Below are 22,176 nucleotides of genomic sequence, written 5' to 3' on the forward strand. Positions count from 1 at the left end.
TGAATATCCCATCGATCTCTGATAATTATCTCGAAAAGATAACGAAGTCTTTAAAAGAAAAAAATTAAATCCGGCTCCTGACTTTTTTTTTGGAACTGATTAGTCTTTGTACAAAAAAAATAACATTGACTTTTTTTGACATAGAGATTTTGTTGTCCTTTCGAAGTAATTGTCAGAAATCGGGTTAAAATTTTTTTTGTTAAGAGCCTCATTATCTTTCGAGATAATTGTCAGAAACCATTTTAATTTTTTTTCCACAAAATAATTATGTATTTATTAAATGTGCCACATTTATATAAATCATTAGACAAAACTAAAACTTAATTCAAACATTAAGAACTAATATAATTCTTTACCCCAAATAAAAATTATTAAAATAAATTTAATGTATCAGTATTCCAAAACACACCTTATACATAAAGTAGTTAGTAAATAACCAATAGATATGTTATCACGCGTGTCCTTTTTTTTTTTTCAATCCAATTTTTCTTTCACAATAACATCTTTTTCCCGCTATCTATCTATTTTTTTACATCTTAAATGTTTGTTTGAACGCTATTATTTTGATAAAAAAAATCATTTTTCAATAAAAAAGATTTTTTTTGCGTGTTTGACAAATTTCTAGTAGTAAAAGTAAGAGAAAATTACACTTTTCTTTCCTGCAAAATACTAAAATGACACTCTCCTCCCCTCTATTTTATAAATGTACATTCTCCTTCTTTCTAACTTTTAAAAAATCTATTTTTTAATCCATTTTAAACTTTTTGTGTTAACTAATATTAACTTTATTCATTTTTTAAAAAAATAAATTATTTTTTAAAAAAATATCCATTAATAAAAATTTTATTTTTTATCATTAAATTTTGCTTACTAAAATACCCATTATTCTCCTTATATCTTACATATATATCTTCTGTTGTGATACATAATTCTTCCCTTGATTGAAAATGAAGATTAAATAAAAATAATATATCATTCTATACAAATAATTTTATTTATATAATTTCTCCAAAATATTTCAATCACCTTCATCATTAATTATTTTGTTAAGCGACTTCTATTTCTTTAATCAACCATATTAAATATATATCAAAAATGAACTATAAAATTAATTAACAATATAACATACATAATAAAATACAAAATACAATAAATTAATAAATTTTACATATATTTATATATAAATATATTTTGATTGATTTGATAGTTGATTTTTTATTTGGATACAACATTTTTTTTTTACCAAAGATAGGAGACTCGAACCCGCAACCTCTTAATTGAGTATGGGGAGACTATGCCATTTGAGCTATTACTTATTGGCTTGAATATAACATTTTTGTTCTTCCACAAAAGATCAATCCGATTGAGTCGAACTAATTAATTCTTAATAATTAATATTTCGAGATATTGACGATTCAATTAAAAAAATTTTAATTATTTGCTAAATTAGTACTTTTAATTTGTCAATAACTTTTTAAAGAATTATTATCTATTTGCAGCATATACGGAAGAAAAATCGAAATTAAATATTGGATTGAATGGATTGGAAGGACACGGATATATGGAAGGCGTGGGAGAAAGTCTTAAATGGTGTACTCTTTGCTGCCCGATGTCGCCAGAGTCATGCCGAAAATGTTGCTTTCCAAAACCTCCACCTCCACCCCCACCTGTGGATTACTAAGGAAGAATTAATGTGTTAGAACAAGAGTAATATCATGTTAAAGAAAAAAGGTTTCGGTGAAGAATAAATATTATCTTTTTAATAAAAGAAAGTTTATAAAAAAAAGTTATCCATTAAGAATAAATTTTTAGTCTGGACCTAATTTTATTTTTTGTTAAAAAAATTCCTAAGAAATAATACATATTATTGAAATAAGATGTGGAGAATAAAAATTTAAATATGAATCTCTCTTTTTTTATTCTTGAGAGATAAGCCATGCCTCCTGACTTATTTATTTTAGTCCAAAATAAAAAATTACAAGAAGTAATAAATTAAAATACAAAAATGAAATATAAAGGAAAAAATTATTTGGTTGGAATTCGTTTGTTATTTTTATTTTACGGTGAACAGAATTTTATTAACTAGAAATTAAAAATCTGACTTTACATACACATAGATTTATCATTCTAAAGAAATATTCTAAGTGAGTACACTATCATTTTCGCTAAGTTTTTCAAAATAGTCAAATTTTGAGAAAATTTCTAAACGATGTTAACTCTATATATCAAATAGAGTTGATGATTAATAAATAATAAATATAATTTATAAATTTTATCAATTTATTTTTAATTATTTGCTTAGTTTTTGAAATATCAAAAAATATTTTTTAAATAGTTTATTTGTAAATTAAAAATATATAAAATTTGAGAAGGGTAGAAATAATACTTAATTTAGTATCTAAATTTGTATGTAAGTCTCAATTTAATATCTGAAATTTTAATTGTTTTTATTTAGTTAGTTTCAAACTTTGTAAATATGGCTCATGCTAGTCACTAAAATAATTTTCGACGTACAGACGTTCATGGCTGATGTGGATAGTTGAATGTACGCTAGACTCTCTAAAACGATGTCCATTATTTTGGCTACCTTAGAACGTTTTTATATTATTGTCGCACTGCTAACGGAGTAGTGCATTGAGAATGCTTTTTCTTTAAAATTGACGGAGGCGTATGTAGTTTATTTTAATATTTATAATATTGACATATTTACTGTCGATAAATTTGGACAATGAATATTTTTTTTTCAAAATTAAATGAATTGTGTAGATAGACAGATAGAATGTTGATTTTTTTAACTAAAATCGATAAAGTTGCAGTCAATTTTTTGTTGAAGCTCTCCTTGTTGCAAATTGTTCTTTATTTTGGGATTTTTTACGTTGTCAAATCATCTATAATCAAGTTTTTCATCGATTTTTTAGATTAAAAAGATTTGTTGTTTGTGTTACGGGCAGAGTGTTTACTCTAACAAAAAGTTCAATATGTAGTCAAGTTTTAACTAAAATAAGGTTTAGTTTGGTAAAATTTTTTAGAAAGGTGCTTGTACTTTTCAAAAATATAAACGCTTCATTTTACATTGGTAAATAAAAACCTCATGTGCTTATACTTACAGCTTTTAAAAGCCAAGGGTGTTTTTGAAAGTACCTAATAAAAAATTTTTTAAAGTTAATTTATACTTATGAAAATTAAAAAGTCTAATATAATTTTATACATTAATTAATATTCAAATTTAATTCTTACATTAATGTCTATTATAATATTTATATATTTTAAAAATTATTTTACTAAATATATTTGTTGTTATTTATACTTATTAAAAATTATTTTTAATTTAATTTATCAAATATAAATGTTACAACTTTTAAAAAACTAACTTTTAAAAGCTAACTTTTATAAACTGTTTTTAAAAAATTAAAAATTTTACTAAACTAAATCTAAGTGTACTCTGCGAATGACAAAGAAAAATAAGTCTTTATATTTTAACATTTTCTTTTCTTTATTATTGTGATTAGTGTGTGTGCCCCATTGCCTTTTGAAAAGTAATGAATTTTTGTGGTTACTGCAAAATATGATATAACTTAGCTTCTTGTAATTTTTAATCTCTATATTTTAAGTTTCAAAAGAGGCACAGCTCCAACTAGACAACCTCTTCTTATCCTGCAGCCACCAAAACAATCATATGGTTCTTTTTAAATAGAGGATGATTGTGACTATTTCGATAACTTAGATGAAGACTATTTAAACAAATACAAATAGAGTTATTTATTTTATTTTGAATATTTTATATTATTAGTAAATTATGATTTTGATGAATATATGTTCAGTCTTTTTATTTATTTTGTTTTGAATTTTTATATTAGAAGATTGTTTTTTTTTTTTTATCAAAAATAGGAAACTATGCCATTTGAGCTATTACTCATTGGTATATTAAAAGATTGTTTATTATCTTAAAAAGTTTACAAATTTATTATCTAATATTTAGTATATTTATCTGCATTAATTATCTATTATTTTCTATAATTTTTTATATTTTATACCATTGTTTGATATTCGTATAGATGAAAAAAATATAAAATTATTTTAAACAAATTAAATATATTTATGATATTAACACTAAAATCAGCTATAAAAATCAGTAATAATGTATTTTTGAATTTTTATATGTATAAAAGTCTAAAACAAATCTGCCACACAAGTTATACGTCACGCGACCTCCCATTTTAAATGTCGCCACCTCTCTCGGACATTCGCTTTCTCAGTCTCTCTCATCACTGACCACCATCATCCCTGTGTCACTGCCACACTGGAGGCCAGACGGCTCGCTGCTAGCGCTGATCATTCCTGATTTTTCGCGGCTCCTCCAGGTCGTTTTTGTTTTTTTTGCTGCTTGTCGCCTCATTTTTCTTCATGCCGGACTGCCTCCTTTTTCACCTTTGTTTTGATTCCCTTTGACTGCTGGTTTCGGTCTCCTCACCTGGTTCTAGATCTGATTCACTAAGTTGCGTTAGTCCTTCCTCCTTAGTCGCCGCTCCTCCTCCGTGGTAGGAAATTTTGGCTTGCAAAGCTCTTCCTTGGCCAGTGGTACACCACTATTTCTACTTCTACTTGAGTGTTGTTGTTTGGCCAGGGTTTTTCACTTTTCCTTCTACTTGAGTCTCTTTTTTCCAAGTACCATATCGTGCTTCTCAACCATTTACCAGAGTATGTCTAGCGTAATACTCCATGACTGATCAATCACCCTAAAACCAAGACCTCTGCATGTTCAACAATTTCATTATTTTAAATACAATTCCGCTATGTAACCAACAAAGATTCTATCAACTTCTGCCAACTCTTATTTATAACTGTGTTTAATGAAAGTGTTTTTATGAATGTGTCTAATGAAAATATCTTTTTTATGGCTATATCTAATGGAAGTGTTTTATAGATGTATCTCTTGAATATGTCTTTTTATACATGTGTCTTTTAGTGGAGATGTCTTTAATATTAATTATTATTGACAATAAGTTGGTAGATAGTATATCGTTACCTTATACTTTTCCTTTAAAATATCAATTTCGGTATGATATTAAAGATTATTTAATAAAATCAATTTTGCTAGTTTCTGATACAAAACTTTCATGGCCAGCAAGTTTCTTTGCATACGAAAAATGGAAAAAATTGTTTGACTAACCTCCTTTGAGGTTCACATGATACTACACGTGATACCCTTGCATTGTACTTTTGTAAACAAAGATGTGTTGACTTCAGCGTTAGTGCCTCACTGCTTTCTGTCAAGCTTTAAAGTTGTTCAATTTGAAGGATTCAATGTAGATGAGCATGAGATTTGTCTTGTAGAATTTGTGATGTCTAATTCTGCAGTTTTGGAGAAGATCATTATATCTACAGACTTTTAGTTAAGCCCTTGGGGTACTGACATGGAGAAATTCAGGGTGCAGATAACTCTCATTTCCAAAGTGTTGCAACCTAGAATTTTCTGATGTCAATGGTTCCTCAACATGTTCAGGAACCCCTCTAGAGTCGTGTTTGTGCCATAATCCATAGCTAAGATGTAAAATTGGTATCTCTTGTGTGTTTTATTACATTATTCATAGAAATGTAAATACAGTTGTATACTAGTTTCAGAAAGAAAGGTATCTAAATATATACTAATTGCATATACACGAAAGCTTCGATTATAGAGTATTAGATTATAATCAAACACATTCTAAATTATAATACAAAATTCGATTATAATCAAACAAGTTGTAGTAATAATCAAACTCAATAATCAAAATCAAAGTTCAATACTATAATCAGACTATAATCAAACACAGTTTAAATTATAGAACAAAATCTTGTTATAATCAAACGCATATTTAGGATAATAATAAAACACAAGAATCCAAATCAAAGTTTAATGTTATATTCATGTTATAATTAATTAAACATATTCTAATCATCGCACAAAGTTTGATTATAATCAAACGTGTTCAAGGCATAGTTATCAGAACCGAACCAGTAATCAACCCGGTGAGACTACTGGGTCACCGGGTCATTGGTTCATACTTTTCATATCAAGGATGTAGTAAAAATAACTTTTCATACTTTTTAAGATAAATAAATAGAAAATACTCACATGATGACATCTATTATCTATTATATATCTCTAATTTTAAGGCCAAAATGTGCCACATGTCATTCTCTCATTGCAATTGAAATCAAATCTTTCCTTCCAAAATTAAAGAACTCTCCTCTCTTCTCTCTTCCTTTCTCTATCTCTTTCATTTTTTCATTTACTCTATCTCTCTTATATATCATTATCAATGATTAATTACGAATTTGACAATCAAAATATACAACATAACATTCTCTAATTGTATTTAAATTAAATTAAAATTAAAATTAAAATATAGCTATATTATATATTATATTTATATATTACTAACTAATTTAATAACTAAAATGTGTCACATGTCACTCTCTTATTAAAATTTAGATAAAATATTTTTCTCTAAAATTAGTGAACATTCTTCTTATATTTTCTTATCTACCTCTCTCTTTTTTTCTATTTCTCTTTATCCTTCCCACTCTATATATAATTTATAATTCATATTTTATATTAGTAATTTGACAAATCAAAATGTGTCACCAGATATTTTCATTATAATTAAAATAAAAAATTTTTTTAGCTTCCAAAATTAACAAACTTCCTCTCTCATTCTTCTTTATCTTTCTCTCATTCTTTATTTTTCTCTACCTTTAAGTTCTACAAAAAATAGAATTAACAACATAATATAATTTAAATTAAAACTATTATTATATACATATTTTTTATTTAATTTTAAATTTTTACTGCTTATCTTTTTAATATATATTTTCACTTTTTTTTAATATTTATTACATATAATTTTTAAAAAAATACTAATGTTGTGATTAAAATTTAAAATTAAGATTCAATTATTTTAAAAAAAAATAAGTTAATTTTATAACTATCAATATAAATTTTTTTATGTTAATATCTAATTATATTTTTATATATATAGAAAAAAATATTATTTTTAAATAGCAAGTATAAAAATTAGTTATTTCTATTTGTACAACAAACTTAATATCAAATCAAATATAAAAATATACACGTTAAATTTTTTCAAATTTTAGATAACGAATGTTAAAATTAAGTAAAAAATTAAATTCTTTCATTTGAAAATAATAACTAAAAAACTTATTATTTAATTTTGTTTAAGACTCTGGTCTTCTTAGTCGACGGGGACTTTTGTCCCTTACGATCATTTTATAAAAATAGTTTAATATTATAAATTTTTTGTGTCATAATCTATAATACCAGGATCGACGTAATTTTAAAAAATTTATATTCCCGTAATAGTATTACGGATAAAAATACTAGTCTTTATATAAAGATAACATTATAAATTTTTAAATAATTAATTAAATATATTTAGTCAAATATATTAACTTATCTAATGGTGTATAATACTATCTTTATGTGAAGACATATTTTCTAACAACACATTCTTCTTTAGTTACCCGCACGTAGTGGATTAAAGAAAGACAAGAAGTCGCAACATATACACCCTGTCCAGAAGCAGCAAGAACTCCAACAACGTCTATCAACACTTCCTCCCACACCCGACATTTGATTCTGATTTTTCTTCCCTATATGCTGCAAATACACAATAATTCTTTGAAAAGTTCTTCACAAAGTAATAACTTAACAAATAATTAGGATTTTTTAAAATTTAATCATCCATATCTAAGTATTATTACCAAGAAGAATCAATTAAATGATGGTTCTCTTTTTTCTCTTAAACTTGAACTCAATATATCAAAGGAAGCCACTTAAATAAAGACGCTTAAAACATCTTTTATTAAAAATATTTTTTAATAATTAAAATTTAATATATATAATTAATTAAATCGTATTATTTTTGTCAAAATTAGATCATATAAATTGATTTGTCCGAAAAATCGATAAACCAAATCTTAAATCGGTCTAAATTAATATTTTTTTATAAAAAAATAACTACAATAACCTTATTATAAAAAATAACTAAAATAGTTCTATATATATATATATATATATATTGAAAATCATAAATCATAACTCTATAATGACAAAGAAAAAAGAAAAAGGTTAAGATTTAGGATTCTCAATAATAATAATAATAGTATTTTAGTTATTTTTTATATAAAAATATTGTAGTCATTTTTATGAAAAAATATTAATTTAGATCGGCATAAGGTATAGTTTACTGATTTTTTGGCCAAATTAATTTATCTGATTTAATTTTGACAAAAATAATACAATTTAATTAATTATATATACTAAATTTTAATTACTAAAAAATATCTTTAAAAAAAGACATTTTAAAAAAAGACATTTTAAGCATATTTATTTAAATGGCTTCTTATATCAAAATACTTAGTCAATTAAAATTAATTGATGGGATTAATCAAGAATTGATCACCAAAACGAATCGGTTCAGTATAAAAATTGGTTAACAATAAATTAGTTAAAATAAAAAAATTGATCAAACAATTAATTAACCGATCGAATCGGTCTAATATTTTAGTAATTAATTAATTTAAAATAATGAAATACAAAAAATTATTTTTATTAACTGTACCAGTTGATCACATAAATAATTAAGATAATTTTGCATTGAATCATGGGGGGGATAAAGAACAAAAGCAAAAGAAAAGAAGAAAGAGTGTGATTTTTATACCTTGGTTTGGGGCATGAGCAGGGTTGCCTCCAACTAATATATCCTCGGCAATGCCACTACCTGTAATAATATATTAATGATGAAGGTGATTTCTATAATTCAACGCAAACATTTTAGAGCAATTATATAAATAAATATGTTTTATGGAATACTACTATTTTATTTTTATTTAATCTTTATTTAAGATATATAAGATATATAAGGGGAATTATGTGTAGAGAATTTAGAGGCAAAAAGATGTCATTGCGAAAGAAAATTATTAAATTTATTTCAATCATTTTTATTTGTATAATTGTTTTATGAGTAAAGTAACTATTAGTTTTTTAAAGTTTTGGACTTTTGAACTAATTAGTTTTTAAAAAAAATAAAGTATTAATTTGGTCTTCTATAATAATAAATAAACAGTGAATATACATATTATGTTTTCTTATTAATTTATTTTGTAAAATTTAATAGTAGAGTTTATATGTACCGTTAATTATTGTGACACATTTATTTGTGAAAGATTGTTATATAGATAAAAATTTTTGAAACAAAACTTTACGTTTTTTAGTGTTTGTTTGGGTGTCACTAAATCGATAAAAAAAAAATCTTTTTTTTAATGAAAAAAAGATTTTTTTTTTTCTTATTTTTAGTGTGTTGGCAAATTTTTAAGGACTTGTTTGGATGTCATTTTTAGAAAAAAATCTTTTTTTAAAAATTTTTTTACAAAAATAAAAGTGATTTTATGTTTGGATATCTCATGTAAAAAAATCTTTTTATCTATCAATTATGTTTGGGTAAAATAAGATAAAAGTACTTTTTTGTTTATTTATTATGTAAAAAACATCTTTTTTAAGGAAAAAAGATCTTTTAAAAAAATGTAATGGTAGCTTTTCAAAAAAGATATTTTTTAATTTTTTTAATACTTTTACTTTTACTATTAGAAATTTATCAAAGATAAAAAAATATTTTTTCTGAGAAGTTACAATTCACATCTTTTTTTAAAAGATCTTTTTTTTCTTGAAATAAAAAATATATTTTTCACATAATAAATAAACAAAAAAGTACTTTTATATTATTTTACCCAAATATAATTGATAAATAAAGAAATCTTTTATATAAAATATCTAGATATAAAATTATTTTTACTTTTGTAAAAGATTTTTTAAAAAAGATCATTAAAAAAAGTCTTTTTTAAAAATGGCATCCAAACAAAACATATATAACTGTAAATAACGAAATATGAGTAATTTCATCTTATTTTACATTATCCATTAATAAAAAGATATATATGTCTACTGTTTACTATTATAAAAAATTTAATTAATAATTTTTTTTAAATTAATTAATCTTAAATCATAATTTTTAATAATTTAATTCTAATTTTATTCTTGTTTTATAAAATAGTTTACATAACAAACTAACAATTATTATATGGCAGACAGATACAAATCGATTATTAAAAATATGTGAGAATAAGTGAATAACATACAGTAATGCGTAAAGGGATCACCTGCTTCATAGTTAGAGAAAGTCTCAAAAAAATCTCTAGCAATTATCTTTGAAGGAACAATAACAACTAAAGCTAAAAGTCCTAAAATGACTATTGCATATTTTGAAGCCATTTTTAATAGATAAACTAAAATTACATGAAGAAATATGTGAAAATGATCAAGAGAAGGATAGTTTATATAGAACTGAAGAAAGACCATCGTTACTTAAATTAAATATAACCCACCCACACCCAAAACAAACCCCCCGCCCTGATAACTACGCGAGAAAAATTTGTAATTAATTTCAGGGTTTTTTATTTTAATAAATAAATTAATTATAATAATTATTGAGATAAATAATTTAAAAATTATTTACTAAAATAAATATTTTTTTCTTATTTCGTTTACAATGTAAACGAGATAATTTTGTATGTATCTTATTTACAGTGTAAACGTGTGCTTTACAAAAAATCAAACACATAAAAATACACTGTAAACGAGATATACACGTGTCGCGTCTACCTGTCTTATCTTATTTACACTATAAACAAGATACATGAAAAATTATTTCGTTTACAGTATAAACGAAATAAAAAAAAATATTTTAATAAATATTTTTTAAATTATTTATTTCAATAATTATTATAATTTATTTATTTATTAAAATAAAAAATCCTTAATTTCATGTACATTAAATTAAACATTAACAGAGAAAAAAAGTCAAATTTATAATTAATGTGAATAATATTAATTATAAAATTAAATATCAATCCAAATTATATAAAAAAAAAGAATTTAGCTTTACCTCCTCCATTTTAAAATACGTGTTACTTTTTGGGTAGGATATTTTATTTAAATAAATAAAATAAAACTAATAATTACTGAAATAAATATTTTTAAAAATATTTATCGATTTACGTTCTCCAGTCATATCTCGTTTACACTGTAAACAAGATATGACACGTCAACTGCAATGTTGCTATCTCGTTTATATTGTAAACAAGATAAGACCGAACGACGCCTATAAGTATAAGTCGTTTACACCCTGTTCCTGGACCCTATTTTGATTTAGTCAAACTCTTTCTCCCCTCTTTTTACCCTTTCCTACCATGCATATTTGAGTCCGATACGGTGATGGCACGTCAGGCGGGAACGATGGGGACATCAACAGACTAAACGAGATGTCGCATTACGCCAGGGCGGCCGACTTCGAGGTTAGTTACGTTATGTTCGGTTAATCTAAGTATGTGAAAATTGTTAGGGTAGTCTGGTAGTGACAAGCATTGATTAAAATGCTTTAGGGATTGGACTGTATGATGAATTTGAAACAATATTTGCTTGTGTAAGATTGGTATGACTTAATTAGGATTTGCTTACCGAAATAAGTAATTTAGAGACATCTGTAGAGTAGACACATGGTAGTATGTTCCTAAGTAGTAGTAGTACTTTGTTCTTAAGTAGAGTACAAAAATTTATTATTATCTCTTTATAAGTTAAAAATCTTTTTTTTTTTCATTCCGTAGAGGCCTCGCCTTCTACTGCCCCAGCGAGTTAGCCATACCCTTCCTCCACCGGACGCCATCGTCCCGTATCTGGCTGAGGCCGGATTCGGTGACACGGTGCCCCTCAAGGACTTCACATTTGACAATTCCCTGATTTCGGCACTCGTTGAGCGATGGCGTTCGGAGATGCACACGTTTCATCTTCCGTGGGGTGAGGTCACTATCACCCTGCAGGACGTGGTGTACCACCTAGACCTACGTGCACACGGGAACCCCGTTGGGGGGTGCCTTCGTGACTTTGGTAGGTGGTACGGCACGGAGACGTGGGCCATGGTTGAGCAACTGCTTGATGTCAGGCCTCCGGTGGCGGCACAGCAGGCTGCGCAGAGGAAGGAGTCGTTCACGCTAAAGCTGGTTTGGTTGCGTGATCGTGTCTGCCAAATGCCCCCGACCGACGATCCTGAGACCCTCCGACAGTATGCCCGATGCTATATTATGTTACTGATTGGAGGGTATCTATTGACAGACAAGTCCAACAACCTGGTTCACGTACGGTGGCTACTGCTCCTCCGGGACTTCGGGGAGTGTAGGACGTTATCTTGGGGTTCTGCTGTGCTGGCCTGGACTTACCAGTCACTCTGTTTGGTGGCACAGCGGGACGTCACGGACATTGCCGGTTGTACTCCGCTGTTGATGAATTGGATTTACCAGAGATTTTCTCAGTGGTGTCCACCAAATAGAGGAGTCTACCAGTATCCGTTAGCTGCGAGGTAACCAAATATTACTTTTTCATTTCACGTTAAACATTGTTGTTAATTCGCATGGTTTGTTAGTTAATGAATTGTATATATCTCTGTTACTGTCAGGTTGGTTGAATTGCAGCAGCAGAGTAGAGATCAACATCAGGACAGGGTCCTGTACTAGAGGGTATCGATCGACCGATTATGGTTCGATGAGGTTAGTCATGAAATTAATATTATCTATAACAATATATAAAACCAATACAAAAGGTTGACTATGACTTTAGTGTCCAATTTTTTTGGACTATATTAACCTTATAAGAAACCATTTCATAAAGTAAATTATAAGGACAAAATAGTCAGAAAATTTGTTTTGAAAAATCCAATAACTTCCTACTAAAATAAAAACCGTTTTGTTACTCCTATAACTATAATAACACATCTCCAAAAAAAGATGTAGACGGTTTGCAAATAGGTAATAAATAAAAAATAGATGAAAATCAAATTCAATATTTTCACATTCTTCACCATCTTCATGCTTTATTGTGTAACTTTATGTTAATTTGGTTTCTATTTTTTTGTATTTTTTTTTGCTGTTCGTTCTTCTCCTTTCTTTAATACCATCTCCCATTGCCTTCGGTTGCAAATTTTAGACGATTTTGCAGCAGTTACTGCTTTCACGTGCATAACATCCACTTTTTTTTTCTCTTTAATTTACTTATCTAATCTATATTCTCGATAATTCCTCTATCTTTTTAATTTATTCTAAATTTTTTACGTATAAAAAAAATACTGTCTCTTTTTTTTATTAATTTAATGTAAAAAAAATAATTTTTTTTATCTTATCAATTTGATGTAGAAAGAAAACAGTTTTTTTATTTGATATGTGTTTTTATTTTTTGATATGTCCTTACCTATTAACGATTGAATGAAAAAAGTCTCATAAATATTTTGTTAACTTATTTTTTCTTTTTAAATTTCTTTGTAATAATTTTTTTATTTTCTAATATATTGATTATGTAGAGTATTATATTTGATATTTGAGTACATAAATATTTACTTTGAAAATAAATTAAATTATTAATTTTGTCTACTACAATATTATTTGTTTTGAATATTGGCCAATTTATTTGATTGACATATATATAAGACGCAAAAAAGTTCGCTTAAAAACATTAATATGTTAATTTTCTAAACTATCTAAACTATTAATTATGTAGAGTATTGAATTTGATATTTAATTATATAGAGTACTTGATTTGACATTTATTAATTTTTTAAATTATATTGCAAAAAAATTAATTAATTTAATATTATTCATTTGTCACTTGATTAACATATAAAAGATACAAAAAAATTTATACCTACCAATGGTAGAATAAAAAATTCTCACACATATTTTGTTAATTTTTTTTTATTTGTAATCTATTTTACATTGGATAATATTATTTTTTATTGATTATTAGTTCAACATATAACATAATAAATGTAGCAATATAAAAACTTTGTTAATTGATTTTTCAAATAATCTGGCGACCTAAGATAAGAAATTTGTTAATTGATTTTATTAATCTTTTTTTTATTTTTAATCTATTTTATATTAATTAATATTATTTTTTATTGATTATTAGATAGACATATAATATTTAAATGTGGTAAGATAAGAACTGGGTTACACATTCTTTATTATTTCAACCTTAATGATTATTTTCTTCTCTTTATTTTTCCATCTCATGGACCACGTAAGTTTTAATTTATTATTTTATATATATATATATATATATATATATATATATATATATATTCTAATTTTTTTAACTATTTTATTTTATTAGGTTTTCTAATTTATTTTATCATTTTTTTTTATTTTGAAAATTTTAGAATCTAAAGATCTCCCGTTTAAACGATTTCAATTATATGATCAAGAAGTAGTTCAAGAGAATAGGTTCGAATTTTAATAATTTATTAAGTCTAATTATTATATAAGAAGTTAAAAATATTCTGAACTTTAAAAATTTTTTACTAATAAAATTGAGTTTGTCCGAATTCCAAAATGGTAGAGAGAGAAAAAGAGAAAGTTGAACTTTTTTAACTAATTACAAAAATTCACCACCGTCAAAGCTATTAAATTTGAGTATATTAAGTGAGGATTAACAAGAAGCAAACCAGAATGATAAATCTAAAAATTTTTTATCTCCCTTTATATAGTGTTTCATTTTAAGTAACTATCTTTTATGGATAGTATTCAAAATTTCAAATGACAAACAAAATAATAAAAAGATTTCTATTAGATTATGAAAATTAATCTCATCCTTATAATACAATGGCATTATTTCAAAACATGTAAAATAAAATAATAAAGTACATTTTAATTAATGTGCATAAAAAAATAAATGTAAAACTTATATAATAGCAGTCAAATATAGATAGCAATGGTTGTCTTCTGTCCCAAGTTACTATATTAAATTGCCACTTACATTTATAATTATTATTTAAAAAACTTACAATTATGTATTATTTTAGTTGAAAATAATATATTTTGATATTATTTTTTTAAGATTACTGGCATCAAATTAGGATAATTGAAAAAAATAATTAAACGTTTTATGTCTTACTTCTTTTAACAAAACTTCAATCACTCATAAAAGTTAACAGAATAGATGCTTATAAGAAAAAACGAGAAAGAAGAACAAGATAATATAATAATGACAATGAGACAATGACATGTATGTATGTGTATATTGAATAATAGTAAGAGAAAGAATAGTGTTTGATATGGTAAGATAATATAATGAAAATATAAATTAATAATTTAAAAAAATAATGAAATTAAAGAAAATTTAAAAAACTAAATATAAAATTAAAAAAATAAATATTTTTTATCAATTAAAATTATGCATAAAGATAGAGTGTGCTTTGAATATAAATTTTAATCTCGGCTTCAAATTAAATACTATTAAAAATAAATAATTAAACTTAATAACAATTATAAATAGTTAAATTTGTAAATAATATTTTTAAATATTATTATCATTATTTTTTGAACTATATTTTTTCTGATAATATTTTAAAAAATTTTTATAGTAATTTTAATTTTAATAAAATATGATATAAATAAAGTCACGTTAATATTAAAATAAAAAACACTTATCTAAAAAATTTAAAAAGTGAATGATATATTAACAAAAAATAGAATTAATTTCTTAAAAACAATAGAAAAGCGGTTGAACAGGTCGTGTCTGTTGAGCCGCTAGTATTTCAAATACTTTTTTTTATTTTAATTTAATTCAACCTCTAACTCTAATCCTACTCATCTCCAATTCCTAACCGTTCACCATCATCTCACCAACAACCATCACCACCTTTGCCTATCCCAGTTTACTTCACTTTGTTTTACATGGGTTACAAATATAAGACCCCAAATTTTTAAAAATTAAATAATTGACTATTTATAAATTATTATATTATATTGAGATGTAATTTTAAAAAAAATTATTTTTGTTAAAAATAATTAAATAAAATTTTATAATTATTGAAATTTAATTTAATTATTATTTATTTTATTAAATTTAAATTATTTATCAAAAATTATTTTGATTAGACAAAACTTAAATTTATTATTATTATTATTATTATTATTATTATTATTATTATTATTATTATTATTATTATTATTATTATTATTATTATTTCCCATGGCCGAAGCCTTTAAAGAAACAAAAGGAAAGAAAATAGAATTTATGCATGTATACACATATCTTTAAAAACCAAGCCACGTTGCCTTTATATATATAAAACACAAATGACACATGTTTCCTTATTTTCATTAATCAACGCCTATACTTCTTTCATTTCTTCCTTAACCACCGAAAGGAGTGACCGAGAGAGAAGAGAGAAACCGTGAAATCCCCTGAGCTTTCGGTTTCGATTTTTTTGTGATCCGTAACTCCAATAAAAAATCTAATCCGATAAAAGTGTTTGTATCTTTTTCTTCTACGCGTTGACGTTACTTTTGTTTGGTAGAAGCTGACGATAACGTAGCTCCCCTTTTTCTTGAGTTCGACCAGTTGGAGTTCTAGGAAGCACGGACGATTTCTGACGTCTTTTTCTTCAGCAGCTCGGTCAAAAAGCTTTTCTGGAATCTTCGTTGACTTTGATTTCGTACGGAGATAGGGGATTTATTTTAAAATTAACTGTTCTAATTTAAAAATGCCATTGAAATTTAGTGAGTAAATGTAAATAATTCATAAATGTCTCGTTTGATTAACTGATTTAAATTGATGAGATTGAGATTGTTGGTGATTGTGAATATAATTGAATATGATGAAATTGGTTGAATTGTGGCTGTGAATGATGATTAATCTAGGATTATTTATTAATTTGAATATGCTGAGTTGATTATTGAAAATCTGTTGTATGAGTAATTGATGAATTGAGTTCGGGTTATAGCCGTGGTTATGACTGGTTTCGTTGTTGTGAGTGATTAACTGGTGAGATTGATTTCGGTTTGATTTGTTGGTATTGCACTGAGATTTGAAAATGATTTCTGATTTTGAAAATGTTTGAAAAGAGGTTGAGAATGGTTCGGTTGGGACCCGAAAAAGGTGGCAAAGTCCGAGTTTTAGGGGAGATGTTGCCAAAATTTTATAAAATCTGAGGTTTTATTTGAAAAGTTATTTTAGAAGATTTGGATTTGGAAAATGATATTATTTAAGTTTTATTTAGTTAAGAAAAGATTATGTATTGAGTTTTTACTCATTAAAGAAGACTTTATGTTTTGAGTTTGATTAAAGAACTACATTTTAAGGAATTATGATTCAAGGAGTTTATTAATTTTAAAGAACGAGTTTGATTGTCGTCCTCCCTATAAAGTGTCGAAACTCTGCCGTGAGATTTACTTAATAAATAATTCTTTTTAGTCTTTTGAAAGAGGTTTAAATCTGAAATTGTTTTGGAGTTATTGTTGGTTTTAAATAAAAATGATTTAAGTTCGGTTTGTTAAGAAGAAGAAAGAAAGGAAAAAGAGAACACGACACGTGTGATTTATGAAATGATTAAAAGGTCACGGGACGGTGACGGAAAGTAAGTGGTTAAGGTGCGGATGTGAAAATGTTAAGCCGTGGGTTTTATGTGTGAAGGATTGTGCGGGGATGCCCGTGTGTATGGAATGACTTCCAGGAGAAAGTGGCACATGCTTCAGCTGCAGAATCAGCGCCTGCAAGTACTTGCAGAGGTCATGTTCGGCATACTTCAGTTGGAGAATCAGCGCCTGCAAGAAGTAGAAACTTGCAGAGGTTATGCCGCTGGAATGCCTTATCTGACTTGCGAGTCGGATTGCGTCGGGTGCGGGTCGAAATCGACAAATGAGCTCATTACCTGCGATAGGACTAGACATGCATCATTATTGTTTGCACATTTGCATTTGATTATATTTGCTTATCTTGTCTCTATGTGATTGTGCTGTTTGTCTTATTGCTATTTGTTTATGCATTGATCTGTTTCCTGTGCTATTAGTTTGTGTATTGAGGTGACTGAGAATTGAGGTTGTGATTGAGATTTGTCTTAAGTTCGGAGATTTAAAGAAGTTAATTAATTATATAAAGTAATAGTAAAAAATATTTTCAAAAGGTTTGATAAAAATATAGTTTTATTGAGTAAAGTTAATTATTTGCATTTTATTACATTACTCTTACGGCATTCCCATTCCCTACTGAGAATGCGTGGTTTGTTCTCACCACAAAATCTTCCACCCTTTCACTGACAGGTTCGAAGATTCAGTAAGAAGCTGCAGACGATTAGTAGATTTACTTGTGAGTTCTGTTGTTTTTATAGAGTTCCCTCGCCCTTGTTGCTTCAGGGTCTTTATTTTATCCAGAGGGATAGGTATTGTATTTGAGTTTTATATTAAATTTAATTGTATAGCATCTATTATTATTAATAATTATGTGATTATTATTATTATTTAAAGATCTTTTGTTATGTGATTTTATTTACTAAAATTAATTTTCTGAAATTTTCTTAAAAACTGAAACGTGATATCGACATAAAGGCTCAATATTAAATAGATAATAAAAGAAAACATGTTAGTAACTCATCACTTCTGGTACGATCATGACGTGCTATAAGTTGGGATGTTACATTATGGTATCAGAGCAATTCATTCCCGTTAGAGCCTTGGGAATGGACTGACTATGCTTTACTGCATACTCTGAGTGTCTGTCATGCAGTAGGACTTGTCCTAATGACAAGAGTTTGAGTTTCAAATGCATGATTATCTATTAATTAATGCTGTTAGTCGACCATTGCATCTCTCATGGTATTAGGTCTGGCCAACTTAATACTGTTGATTTGTGCATAGGGAAACACTAATAGATTGTCATAGACGAAATAGAATTAATAGGTGATGCGAATTACGGATTTTGGGAACGTTAGAAGTTGCATCTCGGGGTTGCTCGATCACGTATCTTGTTCTTCCATGGTTTATCTTGAAGTTTTGTTTGGGGTTTCTTTCTTAGAAAGTGAACTAATTATTCCCCAATCTTGTTCCTTATTCATATGCTATTTTCATTTAATCTTAACTGTATACGTTTACTTGAATTTCCTGAGATATCTGCTTTTCTTAAGATGCGGTTTGGTTCTTTTGCTTCATGTCTTCCATCTTATATATATTTCATTCCGATTGAATTTGGTTCTTTTGAAGTTCTTGTTTCAAACCTTACATTCTGAATTATTCCCTACCTGATAGTGTTCTTCAACATTCTCTTGAATTCCTGTGAACCCCGTCCATTAATTTTGTTCTTCTCCTCCTAAGTTTGGTATCTTTTTAGGTAACTCAAGCTTATTTTAGAGTAACGTGCGATTCTTCCTTGTGCTGTTTAAACTCTTTTTCTTGGCTCATGTATTTTCTGATGTAACTTTGGACTTATTGATGCATCAAAGAGAAACGTAGAAATCTTGGTGAATATTTTCCTTATTGCTTGTCCTTTCTCTAAGGTCTTGTATCCTTTTGAGTGACTTGAGACTTGTTTTGGTGACACATGCGATCGTTAGATATGGCAAGCGATATGTTAGTTCTTTAGGATATGTTGTGCGGACGCGGAAGGTGGAGTTTGTAAGTGTGTGACATCACAGAATGTTGAGGAGCTTAATTCTTGCGAAGGAGTTTTGTTGATGTTAGACTTGTGCCTGTTAGTAAGTTGCGGAGTGTTTGATGAGGTTGAGAATTCGCGGAGAATCCGTTTAATATGGTATGGTTGGGAATGGTGAAGTTACGTCATATTGAAATTTAGGCAGCTGAAGCTCTAAAGTTGGTATGAGTTCAATGTGCAAACGATATACCCATCATTCTAATACCAGCCTGCCTTGTAATCTTTCTGCATCTAGCCTTTCTTGTGTCTTTCGCTTTGCGCCAGACTTTTTTCCTATATTTTTAAGCCATAAGAATATTTTGGATTTGAAAACTGTATAAGTATATTTATATGTTGAGACCTTAAAGCTTCTTCCTTATATATTACATCTTATATATATCAAAATATTTTACTTTTTTTTCTACTGTGTTTAAAAGTAAAGCTAGTTTGAACTTCTTTCATCTTATATCAATTTTCGAGGACGAAAATTTTTATAAATGGAATAGGATGTAAAATCCCAGATTTTTAAAAATTAAATAATTGACTATTTACAAATTATTATATTATATTGAGATATAAATTTTAAGAAAATTATTTTCAACAAAAATAATTAAATAAAATTTTATAGTTATTGAAGTTTAATTTAATTACTACTTATTTTATTAAATTTAAATTATTTATCAAAAATTATTTTGATTAGACAAAACTTAAATTTATTATTATTATTATTATTATTATTATTATTATTATTATTATTATTATTATTATTTCCCATGGCCGAAGCCTTTAAAGAAACAAAAGGAAAGAAAATAGAATTTATGCATGTATACACATATCTTTAAAAACCAAGCCACGTTGCCTTTATATATATAAAACACAAATGACACATGTTTCCTTACTTTCATTAATCAACACCTATACTTTATTCATTTCTTCCTTAACCACCGAAAGGAGTGACCGAGAGAGAAGAGAGAAACCGTGAAATCCCCTGAGCTTTCGGCTTCCATTTTTTTGTGATCCGTAACTCCAATAAAAAATATAATTCAATAAAAGTATTTGTATCTTTCTTCTCTACGCGTTGATGTTACTTTGTTCGGTGGAAGTTGACGGTAATGTAACTCCCCTTTTTCTTGAGTTCGGCCAGTTGGAGTTCTAGAAAGCACGGACGATTTCTAACGTCTTTTTCTTCAGCAGCTCGGTCAGAAAATTTTTCTGGAATCTTCGTTGACTTTGATTTCGTACGGAAGTAGGAGATTTATTTTAAAATTAACTGTTCTAACTTACAAATGCCATTGAAGTTTAGTGAATAAATGTAAATAATTCATAAATGTCTCGTTTGATTAACCGATGAAAATTGATGAGATTGAGATCGTTGGTGATTGTGAATATAATTGAATGTGATGAAATTGGTTGAATTGTGGCTGTAAATGATGATTAATCTGGGATTATTTATTAATTTGAATATGCTGAGTTGATTATTGAAAATCTATTGTATGAGTAATTGATGAATTGAATTTGGGTTATGGCCGTGGTTATGACTGGTTTCGTTGTTATGAGTGATTAACTGGTGAGATTGATTTCGGTTTGATTTGTTGGTATTGAACTGAGATTTGAAAATGATTTCTGATTTTGGAAATGTTTGAAAAGAGGTTGAGAATGGTTCGGTTGGGACCCGAAAAGGGTGGCAAAGTCCGAGTTTTAGGGGAGATGTTGCCAAAATTTTATAAAATCTGAGGTTTTATTTGAAAAGTTATTTTAGAAGATTTGGATTTGGAAAATGATATTATTTAAGTTTTATTTAGTTAAGAAAAGATTATGTATTGAGTTTTTACTCATTAAAGAAGACTTTATATTTTGAGTTTGATTAAAGAACTACATTTTAAGGAATTATGATTCAAGGAGTTTATTAATTTTAAAGAACGAGTTTGATTGTCGTCCTCCCTAAAGTGTCGGAACTCTGCCGTGAGATTTACTTAATAAATAATTCTTTTTAGTCTTTTTGAAAGAGGTTTAAATCTGAAATGGGTTTGGAGTTGTTGTTGATTTTAAATAAAAATGATTTGAGTTCGGTTTGTTAAGAAGAAGAAAAGAAAGGAAAAAGAGAACACGATACGTGTGATTTATGAAATGATTAAAAGGTCACGAGAGGGTGACGGAAAGTAAGTGGTTAAGGTGCGGATGTGAAAATGTTAAGCCGTGGGCTTTATGTGTGAAGGATTGTGCGGGGATGCCCGTGTGTATGGAATGGCTTCCAGGAGAAAGTGGCACATGCTTCAGCTGGAGAATCAGCGCCTGTAAGAAGTAGAAACTTGCAGAGGTTATGCCGTTGGAATGCCTTATCTGACTTGCGAGTCGGATTGCGTCGGGTGTGGGTCGAAACCGACAAATGAGCTCATTACCTGCGATAGGACTAGACATGCATTATCATTGTTTGCACATTTACATTTGATTGTGTTTGCTTATCTTGTCTCTCGGTGATTGTGCTGTTTACCTTATTGCTATTTGTTTGTGTGTTGATCTATTTCCTGTACTATTAGTTTGTATATTGAGATGATTGAGAACTGAGGTTGTGTATTGGACAATTTCGAATATTATGGGTTGCATCTCCC

This window comes from Arachis ipaensis, chromosome B9 (assembly GCF_059453495.1).
Source record: "Arachis ipaensis isolate K30076 ecotype BB chromosome B9, ASM5945349v1, whole genome shotgun sequence".
In the NCBI taxonomy this organism is placed as follows: domain Eukaryota; kingdom Viridiplantae; phylum Streptophyta; class Magnoliopsida; order Fabales; family Fabaceae; genus Arachis; species Arachis ipaensis.